Source organism: Bubalus kerabau, chromosome 19 (genome assembly GCF_029407905.1).
Source record: "Bubalus kerabau isolate K-KA32 ecotype Philippines breed swamp buffalo chromosome 19, PCC_UOA_SB_1v2, whole genome shotgun sequence".
Taxonomy (NCBI): Eukaryota; Metazoa; Chordata; class Mammalia; order Artiodactyla; family Bovidae; genus Bubalus; species Bubalus kerabau.
In genome coordinates, this window is record NC_073642.1 from 52,862,063 (window position 1) to 52,886,573 (window position 24,511).

General features: G+C 38.3%; 1 protein-coding gene across 17 annotated transcripts in view; it reads right to left on the reverse strand.

Moving 5' to 3' along the window:
• The window catches only part of LOC129634294 (DBH-like monooxygenase protein 1), a 326,306-nt gene that overhangs the window by 35,439 nt on the left and 266,356 nt on the right, over positions 1-24,511 (reverse strand). For 2 of the 17 annotated variants that reach the window (XR_008705520.1, XR_008705519.1), the window contains one exon: positions 21,308-21,852. The exons of the other annotated variants lie outside the window; for them this stretch is intronic. The gene's annotated coding sequence lies outside the window, so the exon portion shown is untranslated. Of the gene's footprint in view, positions 1-21,307; positions 21,853-24,511 lie in introns of those variants that run through there. 17 annotated transcript variants of the gene reach the window in all.

Below are 24,511 nucleotides of genomic sequence, written 5' to 3' on the forward strand. Positions count from 1 at the left end.
AAGATTAAGACCTATAAATGAATATTCTATACTATAACAAGCATTATTTTATCATTATTATAAGGCAGTGGCCAATACTGACAGATCCTTGGAAAGGTGAGTTCATGGGGACTATGTATAGTAAGAGGGAGATACAGGTGTTGGTAGACAGTCCTTGGATTTCATCAAGAGTCTTGTAGGATCAATTATAACTGAGTATTAGTATCTTTCTCATACTGGGCATGGGAATCCTCTGGTGTTTTGTCTTTAGTTCATAATAAAATGTGATATTTGCATGAATATATGCGAGGACATACACTTGCATGGTCCCCATACACATGGCCAGGAAAACATCAACCCAACATATAAAAACCCATGTTTAGTTCATCCTGAGATGAATATCAACAGTTCTCCATGGCTCAAATATTTCACAGTTTACAGAAAAATTTACCTCCTCCCCAGAAAGTTACCCATTGTACAAAAGGAAAACACAAAGGTAACTACTCTAAATATTGCATGTGAGCACAACCTATTAGAAGTCACCAACATCATTGACATCCATCTTCATTTTTCAACCAGGGGACTTTGCTTCAGGCTCAAGAATGTATAGCACTAGAGTGAACAATCTAGGTGTTTTAATACTCTTTTCCTTCACATTGATGGACTGAGTTATTTGATTGGTGAGATATAGAGAGCTGTACAGGCTCGGTTAACCCCACAAAGCCAAGTTAACAACTGGCTGGGGTCACTGTATTAAATATATATATATGTGTGTGTGTGTGTGTGTGTGTGTGTATGTATGTTTGTCCACTGATCTGTCATAATTCTCTTACTGTATTATCCTATTGACTTGTAAAACAGGCCTCACTATTCTTTCATATGGCTGCCTGGCAAACTGCTATTTAGGACACCACACTGTCCGCACAAGTAGTTCCAATTGTCCTCACTTTGGGGGCCTTGTTTTTGTAAGTGTTTCTTTGTTTTTGCAAGTCTTCCAGTGGTATAGCTTTTTTCCTGTTCCCTATTCTTACCCTGGCTTCAATGTGCATGTGTGTGTGCTAAATCTCTTTAGTCATGTCTGACACTTCATGACCCCATGCACTGTAGCCTACCAGGCTTCTCTGTCCATGGGATTCTCTAGGCAAGAATACTGGAGTGGATTGCCATGCTCTTCTCCAAGGGATCTTCCTGATACAGGGATCGAACCCATGTGTCTCGCATCTCCTACACTGGCAGGTGTTTTTTTGTTTTTGTTTTTTTAACCACTAGCACCACTTTGGAAGCCCCAGCTGCTAAGTACTCAATGATTTCCTTCAAGCTGTGTATCTTGTTGATACTTTTTCACTCCTTCGGTGAAACGGGGAAGGCTGGAGAGTGCTGGGCTAGGGATAAATTCTCTCCTTCAGCCAGAGTGTGTTTCCAGAATTGAGCTCTGGCAAAGTCCTTTCTCCTAGAGACTAGGTTTGTCTTATGGGGAATGCTTTGTCTACACTTCACAGTAGTTCCTCTTCTTCTCTGTCTCTTGAACAGCAGAGGATTTTTTTGGTTCCTAAAATTGAGAACCTGGTCAGGTTCCTTGAAGGGAAGCTCATGAAAGTTTTGGGAATATCTAAGACTGTTCCCCTCAGAAATCTCTCCCTCTCCATCCCACACTCTGTCTCTAGCAATTCATCACAACTGCCATTTAATGTTTCTACCAGTATTATATTGATCCTGGAGTTTCTGCTTCTGGTGATTGGACCTACCTTGCTCTATCATTCCAGATGCACTTGTCTTTCCAGGTTTTAAAGCAATTGTGTGTCCTGAAATCTTGGAGTCCAAGAAAAACCATTGATTCTCAGTTTGTGTAGCTTTATCTTGTTCTAAGAACAGAAGAGATGGATCAAGCACTTTGCACATTGGAGCTGAACCTTTATAATTTGCAATTTTTCTTCCTCATCTTTACATATGCCACTTTGTGGTGATTTGGCTGGACACTGATGAGAATATAACCCTGGAATAAGTCATTAGAGGTTTTGAAAAGAAATGGTTACTACCTGGAAGTTGTGGACTATGAGATTGACAGTGTTTAAAATTTATAGATCTGCATCATCAAACTATATCAGTATCTGTGTTCTACCCCAGGAGATTCTAATTTAATAGGTTTGTGGTGGGGCCCAGACATCAATGCATTTTAATATCTTTCCAGGTTATGGTAATATCTAACCAGGTTGTGAACCACTGCCATAACAGAACTTAAAAGACCATCTCTACAAAAAATTTATGATATGGCTCAGAGGTTTTCCTACTGAGGGGGCGGGGAGAGAGTTTTTTATAAACCCCATTTGAGAATTTGAACACTTTTGCTGCAAAATATTTGAAACTATATATACATCAAAGCCTTTGACTGTGTGGATCACAACAAACTGGAAAATTCTTAAAGAAATGGGAATATCAGACCACCTTATCTGCCTCCTGAGAAATCTGTATGCAGGTCAAGAAGCAACAGTTAGGACCAGACAGGGAACAATGGACTGATTCAAAACTGGGAAAGGAGTATGTCAAGGCTGTATATTGCCATCCTGCTTATTTAACTTATATGTAGAGTACATTAGGTGAAATGCTGGGCTCAATGAAGCACAAGCTAGAATCAAGATTGCTGGAAGAAATATCAGTAACCTCAGATAAGCAGATGACACCACCCTTAGGGCAGAAAGTGAAGAAAAACTAAAGAGCCTCTTGATGAAAGGGAAAGAGGAGAGTGAAAAACTTGGCTCAAAACTCAGCATTCAAAAGATAAAGGCCATGGTATCCAATTCCATTACTTCATGGAAAATAGATGGGGAGACAGTGGAAACAGTGACAGACTTTATTTTCTTGGGCTCTAAAATCACTGCAGATGGTGATTGCACCCATGAAATTAAAAGACGCTTGCTCCTTGGAAGGAAAGTTATGACCAAACTAGCCTGCATATTAAAAAGCAGAGACATTACTTTGCCAAAGATGGCCCACCTAGTCAAAGCTATGGTTTTTCCAGTAATCATGTATGGATGTGAGAGTTGGACCATAAAGAAAGCTGAGCACCAGAGAATTGATGCTTTTGAACTGTGGTGTTGGAGAAGACTCTTGAGTCCCTTGGACTGCAAGGAGATCCAACCAGTCATTCATAAAGGAAATCAGTCCTGAATATTCATTGGAAGGACTGATGCTGAAGCTTAAACTCCAATACCTTGGCCACTTGACAGAAGAACTGACTCATTGGAAAAGACCCTTATGCTGGGAGGGATTGGGGGCAGGAGAAGGGGACGACAGAGGATAAGATGGTTGGATGGCATCACTGACTCCATGGACATGAGTTTAAGCAAGCTCCAGGAGTTAGTGATGGACAGGAAAGTTTGGCATGCTGCAGTCCATGGGGTCACAAAGAGTCAACACAACTGAGCAACTGAACTGCACTGAATATATAATAGAGAAAACAATGTTGGGGCAGGGCATTCAAGATTGAGGGTACTAACTGTGTCCCTCGGGTCACCCATGATGCTTACACTATCTTCTAATAGATGTTTCCTTGCTCACAAGCCAAAGTGTATTCTACTTAACAGAGAGAACTAGTTCAAGGGGTTTAAAACTGACCCAAGTTTAAAACTGATCAAGGGCACATATTCTATATGTATATATGATTTTATTTATCAAATAGGACTTGAACTGTTTTCTCTCAAGTGTTGTAAAAGATCGAGGTAGAAAAAGCATTAGCCAAACATAATGGTGCATAAGTTCAGTATATACTGTGTTAGGGACCATGAGGAATGGTATGTAAATTGAAGTCCTACATGAGCAGATGCTAGGAGTGCCCATGTGGACCTTGCTGATCTATCTGGGGCAGAACACTGCTGCTGCTGCTGCTAAGTCGCTTCAGTTGTGTCTGACTCTGTGCGACCCCATAGACGGCAGCCCACCAGGTTCCCCCATCCCTGGGATTCTCCAGGCAAGAACACTGGAGTGCGGTGCCATGTCCTTCTCTAATGCATGAAAGGGAAAAGTGAAAGTGAAGTCGCTCAGTCATGTCTGACTCTTCGCAACCCCATGGTCTGCAGCCTACCAGGATCCTCAGTCCATGGGATTTTCCAGGCAAGAGTATTGGAGTGGGGTGCCATTGCCTTATCCAGGGGCAGAACACTAGAACAAAGTAATAAGAACCACTGACTGTCCCTAGAGTTACTTTGAATTCAGCATTAATTTCTAGCTTCAATTGCCAGATTCATAGTTCCACTTCAATTTTCATGAAGCTAATCTGACATATCTGTGAGATTTCATGTTTATCCAAATGAATGTATCCCCTTATTTGATATAATTTAAGGAGTCTGTTTCTTACACTCAAATATGGCTCATTAAGTTATACAAGGAGCCATATAATTTAGTCAAATGTAGCAGAGGATTATTTTAACCTATGTTTAAATCTCAGGCTCAGCCATGTCTAGGTCTCCCATTTAATTAAAAAAAAAAAAAAAACAAACAAAAAAAAACACAGGCATGCCTCATTTTATTGCGTTTCACTTTACTGCACTTCAGAGATATTGTGTTTGTGACAACCTGGATCAAGATAGTCTATTGGCTCCATTTTCCCAAAACCATTTGCACTCCTGTCTCTCATATTTTGGTAATTCTCACAATAGTTCAAAAAACATTTGCAATGGTACCTGTGATCAGTCATCTTTAATGTTACAACAACAAAATGATTATTATTTCTTGGAGGGTCAGATGATGGTTAGCATTTTCAGCAAGAAATATCGTTAATTATCTTACATTTTTAACATAAAGATACGACACACTTAACAAGGTAAACATAACTCTTATATGCACTAGGAAACCAAAAAAATTGTGTGACTCACTGAAATGTGACATTTGCTTTATTGCAGTGGTCAGGAACTGGCAATATCTCTGAGGTCTGCTTGTATTATGGTGGTTCAGTTCAGTTCAGTTCAGTCACTCAGTCGTGTCTGACTCTTTGTGACCCCATGAATCACAGCACCCCAGGCTGTGATTCTCTGTCCATCACCAACTCCCGGAGTTCACTCAGACTCACGTCCATTGAGTCAGTGATGCCATCCAGCCATCTCATCCTCTGTCGTCCCCTTCTCCTCCTGCCCCCAATCCCTCCCAGCATCAGAGTCTTTTCCAATGAGTCAACTCTTCACATGAGGTGGCCAAAGTACTGGAGTTTCAGCTTTAGCATCATTCCTTCCAAAGAAATCCCAGGGCTGATCTCCTTCAGAATGGACTGGTTGGATCTCCTTGCAGTCCAAGGGACTCTCAAGAGTCTTCTCCAACACCACAGTTCAAAAGCATCAATTCTTCAGGGCTCAACCTTCTTCACAGTCCAACTCTCACATCCATACATGACCACAGGAAAAACCATAGTCTTGACTAGATGGACCTTAGTTGGCAAAGTAATGTCTCTGCTTTTGAATATGCTATCTAGGTTGGTCATAACTTTTCTTCCAAGGAGTAAATGTCTTTTGATTTCATGGCTGCAATCACCATCTGCAGTGATTTTGGAGCCCCCCAAAATAAAGTCTGACACTGTTTCCACTGTTTCCCCATCTATTTCCCATGAAGTGATGGGACCAGATGCCATGATCTTCGTTTTCTGAATGTTGAGCTTTAAGCCAACTTTTTCACTCTCCACTTTCACTTTCATCAAGAGGCTTTTTAGTTCCTCTTCACTTTCTGCCATGGTGGTGTCATCTGCATATCTGAGGTTATTGATATTTCTCCCAGCAATCTTGATTCTGGTGGTAGTAGTGATAATAGCTAAGTCCATATCCTTTTTTGGAGATTTATTGCTGGAGTTCTTAAAACTGGAGCCACATTCCAGGAACTTTCATCATGTTTGTAATATGAGAAAAGATAAAAAATAAAGAAATAAAGATCTTAACCAGGAAAAAACTGATTCCTGAAATAAATTTCTTTTTGTAAACCTAGAAAGAATCACATTCTTCTTTAGGAATTTAAGGTGGGATCCAAGAAGACTAAATCACTTTATTTCATTTCTTTGCTGTTTTTCTTTTTCTGATTTTTAAAAGACTAAATTTTTCTAATAAGGGTTTGTTTTTTATGTTTTTTGGCTGGGAGAATCTCTGTAATTGACCATAACAAGATAGTATCTGGGAGAATTGACTAGGAAGAACTTCATTGGAGAATTTCTGGTATTATTTGTATGAGACAGTAAGCGTGATACTAGGGATGTGGTAACAATAACTATGATTATAAAAACCTTATTTCTAATGCAAGAACTTGAGCATATGAGTATTAACATGTTCCTCATAAGATGGCTACAGAAGTACAGAAGTGAACCAAATTTGAGTTAACATAAGCACCAAAAGGAGCTTGATTACCACAGATTGAGTGTTATATATAGTATAGAAGGAGTCTGGGAGAGATGTTCCAATCAGATTTATTAATAAATGTTTCATTGGGCTCAAGAATGAGCCCAAATATTGCACAGAATCCTTAGATAATTAAGAGATCTGTGTAAATTCTTTGGATTATAAGCAAATGAAAATATTTGGTTTCCATAAGGAGTTATCCTATTTGAGGCTTTTTGCTTCACTCCTTATTATTATGTGTGTGTGTGTGTGTGTGTGTGATTTAATTCACCTACCATAGTACTCCTCTGGAGAAGAAAATGGCAACCCACTCTGGTATTCTTGCCAGGAAAATTCCATGGACAGAGGAGCCTAGTGGGTGACACAGTTCATGAGGTTGCAAAGAGTTGGGCATGACTGAGCACACATACCCGGCATCAGAGTCCTCACATTTAAATTGTAAATCATAATGCTTTTTAGTATATTCACGAAGGTGTACAACCACCACCAATGTCTAATTCCTGAGTATTTTCATCACCCACACAATAAATCTCATTCTATTAACAAGTAACTCCTCATTCCCCCTTTCCTCCAGTTCCTGACCACCACTTATCTACTCTTTGTTCCTAAGATTTGTCTCTTATAGGTATTTCATATAAGCAGAATCATTTACTATTTTGTCCTCTTGTGTATGACTTATTCTACTTTTTATAAGGATTATTTATGTTGTAGTATCAGATCAGAACAGATCAGATCAGTCACTCAGTCGTGTCTGACTCTTTGCGACCCCATGAACTGCAGCACGCCAGGCCTCCCTGTCCATCACCAACTCCCGGAGTTCACTCAGACTCACGTCCATTGAGTCAGTGATGCCATCCAGCCATCTCATCCTCTGTCGTCCCCTTCTCCTCCTGCCCCCAATCCCTCCCAGCATCAGAGTCTTTTCCAATGAGTCAACTCTTCACATGAGGTGGCCAAAGTACTGGAGTTTCAGCTTTAGCATCATTCCTTCCTAAGAAATTTCAGGGCTGATCTCCTTCAGAATGGACTGGTTGGATCTCCTTGCAGTCCAAGGGACTCTCAAGAGTCTTCTCCAACACCACAGTTCAAAAGCATTAATTCTTCGGGGCTCAACCTTCTTCACAGTCCAACTCTCACATCCATACATGACCACAGGAAAAACCATAGCCTTGACTAGATGAACCTTTGTTGGCAAAGTAATGTCTCTGCTTTTGAATATGCTATCTAGGTTGGTCATAACTTTCCTTCCAAGGCGTAAGTGTCTTTTAATTTCATGGCTGCAATCACCATCTGTAGTGATTTTGGAGCCCAGAAAAATAAAGTCTGACACTGTTTCCCCAGCTATTTCCCATGAAGTGGTGGGACGGGATGCCATGATTTTCGTTTTTTGAATGTTGAGCTTTAAGCCAACTTTTTCATTCTCCTGTTTCACTTTCATCAAGAAGCTTTTTAGTTCCTCTTCATTTTCTGCCATAAGGGTGGTGGCATCTGCATATCTGAGGTTATTGATATTTCTCCTGGCAATCTTGATTCCAGTTTGAGTTTCTTCCAGTCCAGCGTTTCTCATGATGTACTCTGCATATAAGTTAAATAAACACGGTGACAATATACAGCCTTGACGAACTCCTTTTCCTATTTGGAACCAGTCTGTTGTTCCATGTCCAGTTCTAACTTTTGCTTCCTGACCGGCATACGAATTTCTCAAGAGGCAGATCAGGTGGTCTGGTATTCCCATCTCTTTCAGAATTTTCCACAGTTTATTGTGATCCACAGAGTCAAAGGCTTTGGCATAGTCAATAAAGCAGAAATAGATGTTTTTCTGGAACTCTCTTGCTTTTTCCATGATCCAGCGGATGTTGGCAATTTGATCTCTGGTTCCTCTGCCTTTTCTAAAACCAGCTTGAACATCTGGAAGCTCACGGTTCAGATATTGCTGAAGCCTGGCTTGGAGAATTTTGAGCATTACTTTACTCGCGTGTGAGATAAGTGCAATTGTGCGGTAGTTTGAGCATTCTTTGGCATTGCTTTTCTTGGGGATTGGAATGAAAACTGACCTTTTCCAGTCCTGTGGCCACTGCTGAGTTTTCCAAATTTGCTGGTATATTGAGTGCAGCACTTTCACAGCATCCTCTTTCAGGATTTGAAATAGCTCAACTGGAATTCCATCACCTCCACTAGCTTTGTTCATAGTGATGCTTTCTAAGGTCCACTTGGCTTCACATTCCAGGATGTCTGGCTCTAGGTCAGTGATCACACCATCGTGATTATCTGGGTCGTGAAGATCTTATTTGTACAGTTCTTCGTGTATTCTTGCCATCTCTTCTTAATATCTTCTGCTTCTGTTAGGTCCATACCATTTCTGTCCTTTATCGAGCTCATCTTTGCATGAAATGTTCCTTTGGTATCTCTGATTTTCTTGAAGAGAGCCCTAGTCTTTCCCATTCTGTTGTTTTCCTCTATTTCTTTGCATTGATCGCTGAAGAAGGCTTTCTTATCTCTTCTTGCTATTGTTTGGAACTCTGCATTCAGATGTTTATATCTTTCCTTTTCTCCTTTGCTTTTCGCTTCTCTTCTTTTCACAGCTATTTGTAAGGCCTCCCCAGACAGCCATTTTGCTTTTTTGCATTTCTTCTCTATGGGAATGGTCTTGATCCCTGTCTCCTGTACAATGTCACGAACCTCATTCCATAGTTCATCAGGCACTCTATCCATCAGATCTAGGCCCTTAAGTCTATTTCTCTCTTCCACTGTATAATCATAAGGGATTTGATTTAGGTCATACCTGAATGGTCTAGTGGTTTTCTCCACTTTCTTCAATTTAAGTCTGAATTTGGCAACAGGGAGTTCATGATCTGAGCCACAGGGAGTTCCCCGTCTTGTTTTTGCTGACTGTATAGAGCTTCTCCATCTTTGGCTGCAAAGAATATAATCAATCTGACTTAGGTGTTGACCATCTGGTGATGTCCATGTATAGAGTTTTTTCTTGTGTTGTTGGAAGAGGGTGTTTGTTATGACCAGTGCATTTTCTTGGCAAAACTCTATTAGTCTTTCGCCTGCTTCATTCCGTATCCCAAGGCCAAATTTGCCTGTTACTCCAGGTGTTTCTTGACTTCCTACTTCTGCATTCCAGCCCCCTATAATGAAAAGGACATCTTTTTTGGGTGTTAGTTCTAAAAGGTCTTGTAGGTCTTCATAGAACCATTCAAATTCAGCTTCCTCAGCATTACTGGTTGGGGCATAGACTTGGATTACTGTCATATTGAATGGTTTGCCTTGGAAATGAACAGAGATCATTCTGTTGTTTTTGAGATTGCATCCAAGTACTTCATTTTGGACTCTTTTGTTGACCATGATGGCCACTCCGTTTCTTCTGAGGGATTCCTGCCCGCAGTAGTAGATATAATGGTCATCTGAGTTAAATTCACCCATTCCAGTCCGTTTCAGTTTGCTGATTCCTAGAATGTTGACATTCACTCTTGCCATCTCTTGTTTGACCACTTCCAATTTGCCTTGATTCATGGACCTGACATTCCAGGTTCCTATGCAATATTGCTCTTTACAGCATTGGACCTTGCTTCTATCACCAGTCACATCCACAGCTGGGTATTGTTTTTGCTTTGGCTCCATCCCTTCATTCTTTCTGGAGTTATTTCTCCACTGATCTCCAGTAGCATATTGGGCACCTACTGACCTGGGGAGTTTCTCTTTCAGTGTCCTATCATTTTGCCTTTTCATACTGTTCATGGGGTTCTCAAGGCAAGAATACTGAAACGGTTTGCCATTCCTTTCTCCAGTGGACCACATTCAGTATATCAAAACATTATTTCTTTTTTGTGGTGAATATAGCCAATTGTATGGTGTATTAATTTCCTAAGACTGCTGTAATGAAGTACCATAGATTGGATTGATCAAAAGAACAGAAATGTACTGTCTCATAGTTCTAGAGTCTAGGTGTATGAAATCAATGTATTAGCAGAGCTATGCTCCCTCTAAGACCCTGGGTAGAATCTTTCTTTGCATCTGGAAGTGTCTGCAGGTACTTGACTTCCCTTGGCTTGTATTTCCATCCTGCCAAACTCTGCCTCTGTCATCACATGGCCTTCTTCCTGTGTGTCTGATTTTAGAGGGCACTTCCCTTTTCTAATAAAGACACCAGTTGCTGCTGCTGCTGCTGCTAAGTTGCTTCAGTCGTGTCCAACTCTGTGTGACCCCATAGACGGCAGCCCACCAGGCTCTCCCGTCCCTGGGATTCTGCAGGTAAGAACACCAGAGTAGGTTGCCATTTCCTTCTCCAATGCATGAAAGTGAAAAGTGAAAGGGAAGTCGCTCAGTCGTGTCCAACTCTTCGCGGCCCCATGGACTGCAGCCCACCAGGCTCCTACATCCGTGGGATTTTCCAGGCAAGAGTACTGGAGTGGGGTGCCATTGCCTTCTCCGAAGACACCAGTTATTAGGCCCTAATATTATATCAGGGCCTCATGATGACCCCATCTTTACTTGATAAAATATGCAAATGCTCTATTTAAAAAGTTCACATTCTCAGACAAGTTTGATTATGATTTCAACATATCTTTTGAAAGATACAATTCAACCTATAATATACAGGCATCCACATTTCCTTAATCCATTCATTAGCTGAAGGGCACTGGGTTTTAAGCTCTTGTTTATTGTGAATCATGCTGCTATGAGTATTTACGTACAAGCTTTTACATGGACATGTTTTAATTTGGTGTATACCTAGCACCTGGTGGCTCAGATGGTAAAGAATCTGCCTGCAATGCAGGAGATCTGAGTTCAGTCCCTGAGTCAGAAAGATCCTCTGGAGATGGAAATGACTACCCACTCCAGTATTCTTGCCTGGAAAATCCCATGAACAGAGGGGCCTGGCAGGCTACAGTCCATAGGTCGCAAAGAGTCAAACACAACTGAGTAGCACTTTCACTTTCGTATTTAGCACATCGACTTTAAAGTGGGATTGCTGGGTCATACAGTAACTATGTTCTCTGAGTAGCTTCCAAACTGTTTTCCAACGTGGCTGTAAAAGTTTTACATTTCTACTAGTAATATATAAGACTTCTGATTTTCCACATCCTCATCAATATTATTGTCTGCATTTTTATTATAGCTATCAATTGGGTGTGAAGTGATATCTCATTTTGATTAGCATTTCTCTAATCATTTGATGTTGAACATTTTTTCTTGTGCTGATTGGCTAAGCTTCTTTGGTGAAATGTCTATTCCAACCCTCTCTCATTTTAAAATTTGGTTGTCTTTTGTCACTTCTTGTTTAACTCACTAAGATGAGTGATTTATCTTGTTGGTGAGAGAGCAAAAACACAAAAGTAGAGAGATCTAACTATAAAGCTTCACAACACATGTTCTTCATCAGACATGTCTTTGAAATTTTTAGTGAAGCTTCCTAAAGAGTCATTTTTATTATGGGAAGAAAGGACTTGGGACAATTTATGGTTCTCTCGAAGTCCTTCCTTCACATTAGAGACCCAGGGTAATAGATACGTCTCTAATGAGGTCTTTGATCACTTTCACTTTTTATAAAAAAATAAAAGAGCACTTAGTTAATGAAACATTTCCATATCATAGTCTAGATGATCATTTATTTTACACTATATTTTCTAAGGATTCAGTCTCATAAATCCATAAAAGATGGATTTGGTTACTATAAGCAATCCAGAGTTAGAGATCCTCTATAAGATATTTCCTTTAGTATGGATTTCCCTTTATTCTAATATCATTGGTTTATTTTCCAGGATAGTCAGTTGTCAACATGTTTGAAGATGATTAGACAGAGTTACCTGCTTTCTTTCTTTTTGGAAGGTGTCCTTTTCCCTCAGCCCTGAAAACTGGGAAATAATTGGATCTTGAGTTGGCTATTTTAGCTCCTTCCTCCCTAATGAACACTATAATTGGCCCACATTTCTTGGATAAGACTTTTCAATCTTAAAATTGTGTGTGTGCATGTGTGTGTGTGTGTGTGCATGTGTGTGTGCGTGCATGTATGTATGGCTGGCTGCAGCATGAGTAGCATGTAGGTCTTTACTTTCCTTTTTTATCTAGTACAAGTATCTTACCTAATTAAGTACGTTTGCTCTGCCCATTAAATATTCACTGAAATGAGTTGGCTGAGATCTATAGACTAGTGCTTCTTAAAAGGTGTTCTCCAGAGCAGGCTGAATCAGCATCACTTGGGGACTTATTAGAAATGCAGATTCTCAGGCTCCATTTCAGACCTGTTAAATCAGAAGCTATGAGGCTGAGCCCAGCTGTCTGTGCTTTTCAAGCCTTCCATATGTTCTAACACATGCTCTATTTTGAGAACTGCGTTTAGACTGTGAGGCAAGTATTGGTAGTCTCATCACTTAATTCAGCATCGTAGTTAGTCCCAGGTTCTCATTTAAAAGATTCCTTTCAGTGCAGTTGAGTCACTCTGTCATGTCCGACACTTTGCGATCCCATGAACTGCAGCACACCAGGCTTACCTGTCCATCACCAGCTCCCCCAACTCACCAGGTCCTGGAGTTTACTCAAACTCATGTCCATACAGTTGGTGATGCCATCCAACCATCTCATCCTCTGTTGTCCCCTTCTCCTCCTGCATTTAATCTTTCCTAGCATCAGGGTCTTTTCAAATGAGTCAGCTCTTCGCATCAGATGGCCAAAGTATCGGAGTTTCAGCTTCAACATCAGTCTTTCCAATGAATATTAAGGACTGATTTCCTTTAGGATGGATGGTTGGATCTCCTTGCTGTCCAGGAGATTCCATTAGCTTTTGGTAATTTTCAGAAAAACAGGCCTCCAGCCATTTTGGCTTTTGAAAATATTATTACTCCCTATTTTAAAGAAAAGCAATCCGTATATGTTGAAAATAAATCTGTATTTTTTTAATAAAAATATCAAGCTTTCAATTTAGTCCTTACCTTGATACTTATGTTAGCTGTCTTTTCAGAGACTATCTTTACTCAGTCTTAAGACTCAGAATGAAAAACTTTTATTTCAGTGCATCACAGCTAAAATCTACTGTTCAGTCTTTACACCTTTCAAGTACGGAATATAATGAAGCTATCAGGACCAAATCTACTCCCATATTCTGCATAAGTTTAGTCAATATGCCTGGGGTGATTTTATCCTTATCTGTATCTATTTCCTGGTGTTACCATGGCTTCCAAGGACTTCTGAGAGAGAAGAAAATGTTTCTCCTATCTGTACATGACTTTCAATAAGAAATCTGTGTTTTAAAGGATCTCTTCAATTGACAGCCCTTCAATGCTTAAATAATTCAAACATGCAGTATTTGTTTGATGAAAAATATTTACTTTGTTTTCTTTAAACATAAAATTCTAAAATATTTAAAATTTTAAATAGCAGGAATCCAATCTTAGGCCTAAATATAGTTCACACCAATACATTAAAATATCTGGAGGAGTTTGGAGGAGATACTTAAAGATATGCATTTATTTGAGGTATCCTACTGTACTTGGATTGACAAAAATAAACCCACAAGCTAAACAACAACAAAAAAACCCTTACCTATCACAACTGAGTACATACATACATACACATTTATATATATATATATATATATATAGAGAGAGAGAGAGAGAGAGAGATGCACCAAGGCCAAAATTTAATAGAGACTTAAATATTTTTATTAATTAGAGTTCTCCAGAGAAACAGAACCATATAAATATGAAGAGATTTATCTTAAAGAATTGACTTGTGTAGTTATGAAGACTGAAAAAGTAAAAAAAAAAAAAAAAGAAAAAAAACAGTTCTCTGTCATTCTCTGTGATTGAAACACTAAAGTATTTAGAGAAGTACTATATTATAAACTTAAAATGCATTAATAAAAACATTTCATTTCACTCTTTCTGGTCTATGTTAAAACCCATTTTCAGTTTTACTCCTCATATAAAGTTCCCTTTGTAATAATAATTTAAATCATCAGTCAGTTCAGTTCAGTCGCTCAGTCATGTCCAACTCTTTGCGACCCCAAGAACCGCAGCACACCAGGCCTCCTGACCAACTCCCAGAGTCCACCCAAACCCATGTCCATTAAGTTGATGATGCCATCCAACTGTTGCAGGAAGGGGGACCCCTTCCAGGGCCCGAAACTGGGCTCTTGTCTAACACTTGGAAATGAATTGTCCAAGGAGACACATGTGCTTACAAAGCAAGAGATTTTATTGGGAAAGGGTGCCCCGGCGGAGAGCAGGAGGTTAAGGGAACCCAGGAGAACTGCTCTGTTACATGACTTGCAGTCTCAAGTTTTATGGTGATGGGATTAGTTTCTGGGTTGTCCTTAGCCAATCATTCTGACTCAGAGTCCTTCTTGGTGGTGTAAGCCTTGTTCAGCCAAGATGGATGCCAGAGAGAAGGATTCTGGGAGGTGGTCAGACAGGTGGTGTCTCCTTTTGACCTTTCTCAAACTCTTCTGGTTGGTGGAGGCTTATTAGTTTCCTGTTCCTTACCAGGACCTCCTGTCCTAAAACAACTCATGAAAATGGTTACTATGGTGCCTGGCCAGGGTGGGCAGTTTCAATCAGTGTGCTTCCCCTAACACAAGCATCTCATTCTCTGTCGTCCCCTTCTCCTCCTCAATCTTTCCCAGCATCAGGGTCTTTTCCAATGAGTCAGCTCTTTGCATCAGGTGGCCAAAATATTGGAGTTTCAGCTTCAACATCAGTCCTTCCAATGAACACCCAGGACTGATCTCCTTTAAGATGGACTGGTTGGACCTCCTTGCAGTCCAAGGGACTCTCAAGAGTCTTCTCCAATACCACAGTTCAAAAACATGAATTCTTTGGCGCTCATCTTTCTTCACAGTCCAACTCTCATATCCATACATGACCACTGGAAAAACCATAGTCTTGACTAGATGGACCTTTGTTGGCAAAGTGATGTCTCTGCTTTTTAATATGCTATCTAGGTTGGTCATAACTTTCCTTCCAAGGCGTAAGTGTCTTCTAATTTCATGGCTGCAATCACCATCTGCAGTGATTTTGGACCCCAGAAAAATAAAGTCAGTCACTGTTTCCATTGTTTCCCCGTCTATCTGCCATGAGGTGGTGGGACCAGATGCCATGATCTTAGTTTTCTGAATGTTGAGCTTTAAGCCAACTTTTTTACTCTCCTCTTTCACTTTCATCAAGAGGCTCTTTAGTTCTTCACTTTCTGCCATAAGGGTAATGTCATCTGCATATCTGAGGTTATTGATATTTCTCCCAGCAATCTTGATTCCAGCTTGTGCTTTCTCCAGCCCAGCGTTTCTCATGATGTACTCTGCATAGAAGTTAAATAAGCAGGGTGACAAAGTACAGCCTTGACATACTCCTTTTCCTATTTGGAACCAGTCTGTTGTTCCATGTCCAGTTTTAACTGTTGCTTCCTGACCTGCATACAGGTTTCTCAAGAGGCAGGTCGGGTGGTCTGGTATTCCCACCTCTTTCAGAATTTTCCACAATTTATGTGATACACACAGTCGAAGGCTTTGGCATAGTCAATTTAAATCATATTTAGTACTTAAAAGCATCTATTAAATTAACATCACTTAAAAATAACGTCAAAGCTGTAAGATAAATTACTGCTTTATGCAAAGTTCAAGAGATTTATATAAAATATAAGGTATAAAGTTAAGATATGGGCATTTTTGTTTTAAATTCAATTAAAACCCTATCAAGGCTTCTTTAGACATTTCCATTAAATTATTGTATTTATTGAACTAGAAAAATAAATGTGATTGTCATTTTAACTCCTTTAATTGAAATTTTTTTATTTTCTTATTCTCTTATAATTATCATTGGACTTAGCTTTTAAAGTCACTTTTAATTTGTATTCTATGTTAGCATCATAGTAAAATGTACATGGATACAATGTGTCCTTGATTTTTATAAAAGCAAGGATTAGTGCCTATTATATTCTTGTGCTTTTCCTCATTCTTTCATATGACAGCTTCAGTCCATTTAATGCTATTTTTTAAATTCAAATAAGATCCTTTCATTTGATTTAGCACTTTAGCATCTAAAGTCACTTTGCTTAATGGGTCTGGTTTTGACTTTTTAAGTCATTTTTATTCATAAATGTACCACAATGTTCATCATTGTATAAGGCTTATGATGAATCCAGCCACAGATCACTGAAAAAAAGGCATAGAGTCAGATAGCAGGACACCCTATTAGCACTTTTTTTCAGACCAATAATCATGCTATTATTTGAATTTAGCAAATTGCTGTCATACCATGCACTCCAAGCCCTTTTTTAAATGACCCTGTCAGATTATTTTGTTGCTGGGTTGAAGCCAACCATAATGTTGCTAAATGTGAAATTTGGATGTACACAGCTCTTGTTCCACACCACTGGAAAGAAAAGAATGTTTTCCCACCACAGTGCAATAGAGTACATCTATATTTCTTAATTTCAGTTTTTTATTTGAAGATAAGTATCTCAGCTGGTGTCTCCTTTAGGTAGCAGTCAAGCCTAAATCATAGTCATAAGCATGGTGGTGGTTTACTTGCTAAGTCATGTCTGACTCTTGTGACCCATTGGGCTGTAGCCCACCAGGCTCCTCTGTCCATGGGATTTCTCAGGCAAGATTACTGGAGTGGGTTGCCATTTCCTTCTCAGGGGATCTTCCTGACCCAGGAATCAAACCCAGGTCTCCTACATTGCAGGCAGGTTCTTACATTGCAGGTGGATTCTTTACTGACTGAGCTATGAAGGAAGCCCTAAGTATAGCATTTTTTAAAAATGTACAATGTCATTTAAACAATTTTCATGCGGACCCCATGTAAATGTGTATCTATGTATGAAATTTAATTGTGCTTAAAATTAAAGAGATGTTACTGTACATATATATGTGTGTATGTCTCTCTCCATGTGTATATATATATATATATATATATATATATATGTATGTATATATGTATATATAAGATATAATCTACTCTAAGGATCAAATCACTTTCCCTGTATATGTGAATATTAAAAGGTGAGAGAATTGAGGCACTAATTCTTTTATTTCAAAATAAACTTTGAGTTCTCTTGTTCTCTACAGTATAGGTGGCAAATTTGTATAGAAACATACAATTATTTTACATACAAATCAGACTTATTATCTAATGACTAGCTTTCTCTAAGTCCATACAAATTATCTACAAATGGATCAGTCACTAGACTTCTAAAATTTTCACTCTTGGAGAAGTTTTTAATTTTTTAAATCTCTCTATTGTTATCTAGCACACATCAGAATACTTACTACCTATAGTATTTATGTCATCTATGAATTACAGTTTAAACATTTACTAATTATTTAATATTTACTATATGCTTGACATTGTTCTGTTTTAAACATATTATTCCTATGATTGTACATAGAAATCATACAAAGTAAATATTATTTTCATTCAATTCAGTTCAGTTCAATCACTCAGTCATGTCTGACTTTTTGCAACCCCATGGACTGCAGCACGCCAGGCCTATCTGTCCATCACCAACTCCCAATTCCCAACTTCATTACCAAAGTATTAATAAATGCTGGATTTGAGTTCTTGCTTAGGAACATAAAACATTATCTTTTAAAATCATCACCTATTGGATCAGACTAAATAATTGCATGCCAACTTAGTTTGGCTAAAGTCAGATTGGACCTTAAACTTACTCCTCAAATTCTGCTCAAAATGCTTCCTCTTGGTCAATGCTTGAGAGAATTTATGAGTGTTTCAGGGCTTCCCAGGTTGTGCTAGTAGCAAAGAACCCTCCTGCCAATGCAGGAGACATAAGAGACATGGGTTTGACCCCTGGCTTGGGAAGATCCCCTGGAGGAGGGCATGGCAACCCACTCCAGCATTCTTGCCTAGAGAATCATGGATAAAGGATCCTGGCAGGTTACAGTCCAGAGGATTGCAAAGAGTCAGACATAATCGAAGCGACTTACCACACACATACATATTAAAATTGAAAAATACACTCTTCTAATTGATAAGAAACATAGAGGATATTGGATAAGTTATAATTTTTGAATGTTTCTGTTCCCTAAGCACATTGTTTGGGACTATAGACTACATTTTCTTATTTTGTCTCATAAAATTTACAGCTTATTATCTTCTCTCAAAAAATTTACAATGACAAAGTACTCTTTACTCTGCCAACATAAACTTTTTCTCCCCTCAGAATGAAGCACCTGAGAATTTTTTCCCTGAGATGGAACAGTGCATGCGTATGCAGTCACCCACTTGTGTCTGATTCTTTGCAACCCCGTGGATTGTGGTTTTCAGTTATATTAAGAAATAGAGCCATTTTCAGTCATCTCACTTACAGCATGTTGGCTCTAAGATTACTTAGAGAAGTTAGACAGACAGAAAAAGTGCTGGCCATGTCTCTTCAAAAGAGAAGCTTGTTCAGTTTGCAGCAGTAATTCTAAAAGTCCAACAGCAATTCTAGGTGATCAACTGGACCCTAAGTACTCCATCAGAAACAATAAAAATGACATTTCTGACTAATATTTTAGCTCCATCTCCATCTCCACAGCTCCCAACTAGCTGATTTTTTTGTCATGTTTTTAAAAGTAAAAATTCCCTGAGAGAGAATCTGACTGCTTTCCTCAATTATAGCTGCTTGTCTAAAACAGTGATCACTCATACAGCATTTTTCTAGATATGTTTAGTTAGACATTCATTCTTTCTTCAAATAACTGAAGTCAGAGTGGAAGGGTTTGAGTTGACTTAATGCCTAGTCAGTAGGCAATGTGGCCATGATAATAATAAAGATGCTTCTTTGATAGGAAGGGAGGTGTTTATATATACTTTACTTAATTCAACTCTGATTTTTGCTGCTTTGGCAGATAAGAAATGCTTGATTTAGAGAAACAGTCACTCTGACTCCTTGCTGGTAGGAATAAAAAATTGTCCTTTTGGAAAGGACTTTGGCAACAGTAATGTGCAAAAATTCTATGATATGCTCCTTTTCTGTAAGAAAGAGGAAGAGGTAAGGAAATATATAGTTTTGTGTCTCTTTAACTTTTTTGGAAAGGAACAGAGAGGGATGGAAGCAGTGGGGCAGGAAAGGAAAAAAGGAATAAAGGGGGGAGGGAGGGAGGGAGTAAAATGGAAAGAAAAAGGAAGGAAGGAAAAGGGAAAGAAGGAAAGCCAGAGAAGAGAGGAGAGAGAAGGAAATGAGGGAAGGATAAACTGAAAAGTAATACTGATAATACTGTTAATCTATGAGGAGGAGATACTAATAGAAGTGATATTGACCAATGTTCTTGGCCTTCCCCAATCAATAGCAATTGATGAGGCTGGTCAAGAAATCCAGGCAGGGCTTTAACAGGGCCGCTGGTGCAGCAGAGGAGAGAGAGAACAAGTAATGGTTCCCTTGCTTACTCCTTAAAGTGGGGGAGCTGGTTCCTTCTATAGGTTGAGGGTTGGGGTGTTCCAGAGATTGGGCAGGAGGGCTGGCTTAGGCGGTTTGCTCACTCCTTAGGTGGTAGTGTGCTTGTGCATACTACCCTGCTTTTGCTCCTGGCTCTTCAGAAGTGGAAGTTGTTGTTGTTGTGTTTTGGTCTTTTTGTATCTTTTGTACAGAATTTAGCCCAACTGCACAGTCCCATATAGTTTCTTTGCATTTTGTTGCTCAAGGAGGTATTTGTCCTGCCTGTCTCATCTTCATATGGTCCTTTCTATGTGTATACACATCCCTGGTGACTCTCTGGGTATCTAAATCTCTTAATCACCTCTTTAAAGAGCCTACCTCCAAATAGTTGAGGCAGTGGGGATCAGGGCTTTATCGTATGAAGGGAAATACCATTGGAGAGGACACAATTCAACCCATAATAGAATCCACATACCACATGGTATGGTATGTTAGTTGCTCAGTTGTGTCTGACTCTTGGCAACCCCATGGACTAGTCCACCAGGCCCCTCTGTCCATGGGATTTCCCAGGTAAGAATACTGGATTGGGTTGCCATTCTCTTCTCCAGGGGATCTTCCAGACACAGGGATCCCACCTGGGTCTCCTGCATTGCAAGTGGACTAGTAACAAATGAATCATGTAGTCACAATGAAGAGGGTGGGGAAAAACAGCACTAACAATTTGAGGAAAAGTAACATGAGTTTGAGTAAACTCCAGGGAAGCCTGGCATGCTGTGATTCATGAGGTCGCAAAGAGTCGGACACAACTGAGCGACTGAACTGAACTGAACTGAACATGGGAAAACCAGTATTTTGATTATATTCTCTAAGGCTAAAGACAGTACAAAATACTGTACACAAATACTGAATTCTAGTTTGTAATTTGTGTTCCATAGAGGTATGTATTAGAAATTCTAAAATTAACTTTATAAGTTTTCAAATACTCTACATTTTCTAAAAATAAATAGATATATTGAGATGAGAGCCAAGTCTTTCACTTTCAGAGAAAGGAGTTACAAACTTACAGAAAAGGCTAGAATAAATTCTTCAGAGTTGGATTATAATTTGAAGTATCAGTTTAACTTGTGGAGAGAGAGAGTGATATAGAAATAGATATAAATGTGTTTGTATGTATAAATGCATATTTTTTATAACTTTAGCCAGCATCAAATTATCCATGTGCCTTAATATAAAAAGAAGTACATGATTTTGGAAGTTAAAGAAATGTATTCACCATAAAAGAAAAAGTATGAACCAAAACTGAGCTAGAAAGTGGTTAATTAGCCTTTAAGGAAATGAACAGTCAGGGTTATAATAAATATGTACCTAGATATTGATCTTGAAACATATCACAGAAGCCTTAAAGTATCAATCTAATTGGTTTGATGTTTCTGTAGTAAATATCCAGAAAAAATAATAGTTTGTAAATAAAAAAATAAATGAAAAGCTGTCATATCTGAAAATGGACTTTTATTGTGAAAATTAACATCAGTAATCCAATATAATTTTCTAATTTTCATTTTTTTGATGTTCAAGCTGATTTTATTTTATTTTATTTTTAAACTTTACAATATTGTATTGGTTTTGCCATATACTGATGTATAGAACAGTCTTTTGGACTCTGTGGGAGAGGGAGAGGGTGGGATGATATGGGAGAATGGCATTGAAACATGTATAATATCATATATGAAATGAGTCGCCAGTCCAGGTTCAATGCATGATACTGGATGCTTGGGGCTGGTGCACTGGGATGACCCAGAGGGATGGTATGGGGAAGGAGGAGGGAGGAGGGTTCAGGATGGGGAACATGTGTATACCTGTGGCGGATTCATGTTGATATATGGCAAAACCAATATAATTTTCAAAAGCAAGAGAAATATAGTGATTACAAAGTGATATCTGCTAAATGTTATCAATTGAGAGGGAATATAAATCTCAATTTAAAATGTAAGTATGCCAGTAATGCAATTTCAGGTGGTAAGCCTTTCAAAGTCTCTCATTTGACAGAATTAAATTTCATACATTTGAAGGCAGGGTTGCTCACTTTTGCCACTGCTATTCATCAGTCCTGTAAGTTCTAGGAGAGCAGCTGGACAAAAGGAAAAATAAAAGCCATTTAAGTTGAAAAAGAAGAAGTAAAATCATCTCCATTCACAGATGTTATATATACATAATCCTTATATGTACAAAATCCTAAAAATTCCATACGTACACATCAAACCATTACAACTAATAAGTGAATTCAGCAAAACAGCAGGATACAAAGTCAATATATAAAAAATTAGTTGCATTTCTATACACTAATAATGAATAACCCTAAAAGGAAATTACAAAACTGATTCCATTTAGAATATCATCAAAAAAGTAAAATACTGAGGAATTAATCAAGGAGGTCAAAAACTTATCCAGTGAAAACTACAAATCATTGTTGAAAGAAATGCAAGAGGACATAAGTAAATGGAAAGACACCCCATATTTATGGATTCAAGCTTTAATATTGTTAAGATATCATTACTATCCAAACCAATCTATATATTTAATGCAGCTGCTATCAACATTGATGACTTTTCACAGAAATAAAAAAAAAAACTCATTCTAAAATTCATATGGAATCTTAAGGGACCTTGAATAACCAAAAAAAAAAAAAATCCTGAAAAAGGACAAAGCCAGAGGAATCATACCCCTAATTTCAAAGCTCACTACAAAGCGACAGTAATCAAATAGAGTGGTACTGGCACAAAGTCAGACACAGAGATCAATGGAAGAGAATACAGGATCCAGAAACAAACCCTCACACATTAGGTCAAACCATCTTTGACAAGGGCATTAAGTCCATTCACTGGAGAAAAGACAGTCTTTTCAACAAATGGTTCTAGGGAAATTGCATATCACATGCATAAGAATGAAGTTAGATCCATACCTAACATCATACACAAAATTAACTCAAAGTGGATCCTCCATCTAAATGTAAGATCTGTAACTATAAAACTCTTTGAAGAAAAAATAGGACAAAACTTCACAACCTTGAATCTGGCAGTCATTTCCTGGACATGCCACCAATGACACAGCAGCAAAAGAAAATACAGAAATGGGACTTGACGAAAATGTTAAATATTTTTCATCAAAATGTAGTATCAACAGAGAACAAAGGTAACCCAAAGAAATGTGAGGAAACATTTGAAAATCATATATCTGATGAGAGATTGATATCCAGAATGTACAGAGAACTCCTAAAACTCAATAACAACAACAAAAATCCTAACTCAAAAATGAGCAAAGGCCACGAATAGACATTTTTCCAAAGAAGATATACAAATGGCCAATAAACACATGAAAATATACTCAATAGAACTAATCATTAGAGAAATGCAAATCAAAACTACAGTGAGGTACCACCTTACACCTCTTAGAATAATGACCATTTATTTAAAAAAACAACATAAATACTGGTGAGACTGAGAAGAAACTGGAACACTTGTACACTGTTGGTGGGAACATGAACTGGTACAGCTACGTGGAAATCAGTATGATGGTTCCTCAATACATTAAAAATAGCATTACTGTATGATCCAGTATTTCTACTGGGTCTATGCTGCAAAGAATTGAAAGCAGAATCTTGAAGAGAAATTTGTAAAACCACATTCATAGAAGCATTTTTCACAATAGCTAAAAAGTGGAAGTCATTCAGGTGTTCACTGCTGGATGAATGGATAAGCAAAATGTGGTATACCCATAGAATGGAATATTATTTACCTGTTAACAAGATGTAAATCTGGCACTATTATGGACGAAGCATGAGGACATTATGGTAAGATAAATAAGCCAGTCACAAAAAGACAAACACTTTGTGATTTCACTTACATGAAGTACTTTAGAGACAAAAAGTAGAATGATGCTTTCCAGGAGCTGTGAGAAAGGAAGTATGGGTATTGTTGTTTAATGTGTAAAGAGTTTGTTTTGCAAGATAAAGAGTTCCAAGTATGGATAGTGGTGATGGTTACACATGGTTATGAATGTACTTAATACCATTGAACTGTACACTTTAAAGTGGTTAAGGTTGTAAACTTTGTGTTATGAATATTTTCCCTCAATAAAAAAAAAATAGAAAAAGGCAAAAAAAAAAAAAAAAAGAAAATTTAATGCAACAAAATTTTAGATCCTATCCCTTTTTTTCTTTAGGTGACATCTATCTTCTAAGGTTATGCAATGCTGAGTTTTCTAAGATGCAGGGTGGTATTGAACATTTGGTTTTCAGTTCTTGGTGAACCAAAGTCAAGTTATTATATTCCTTATGCATGTAACACTTCAGAAAGGCCAAAGGAAGTTCCCATCCATACCCCAGGTATTAAAAGCACAAAAGTCTGAAATACAGACTGGGACATATAGTATTAGAACCCTCTAGACCAAACTCAGCCCACTGATCACAGAAAATCCATTTCAGCAATCAAATAGTCCACAGCTCTATGAACTATCAAAATTTTCTATCCCTCTCCTAATTTCCTATTAAATATTATACTTATTTAAATTACTAACAATTTTTGAGGGACTGGATTGATGTGATCGTTTACCCATGAAGGATATAGAACAGGTGGTGTTGCAGGATTAGTAGCTTAATGAAGGAAAAATCACTTTGATAATAAAAATATCCAAACCTCAGGGAAGGGGGTTACGATAAATAGATCTTTGAAGGCCTAAAATAAATAATAAACTATAGCTAAAGCTAGTGGTTCTGTTCTGGGAGATTGAGA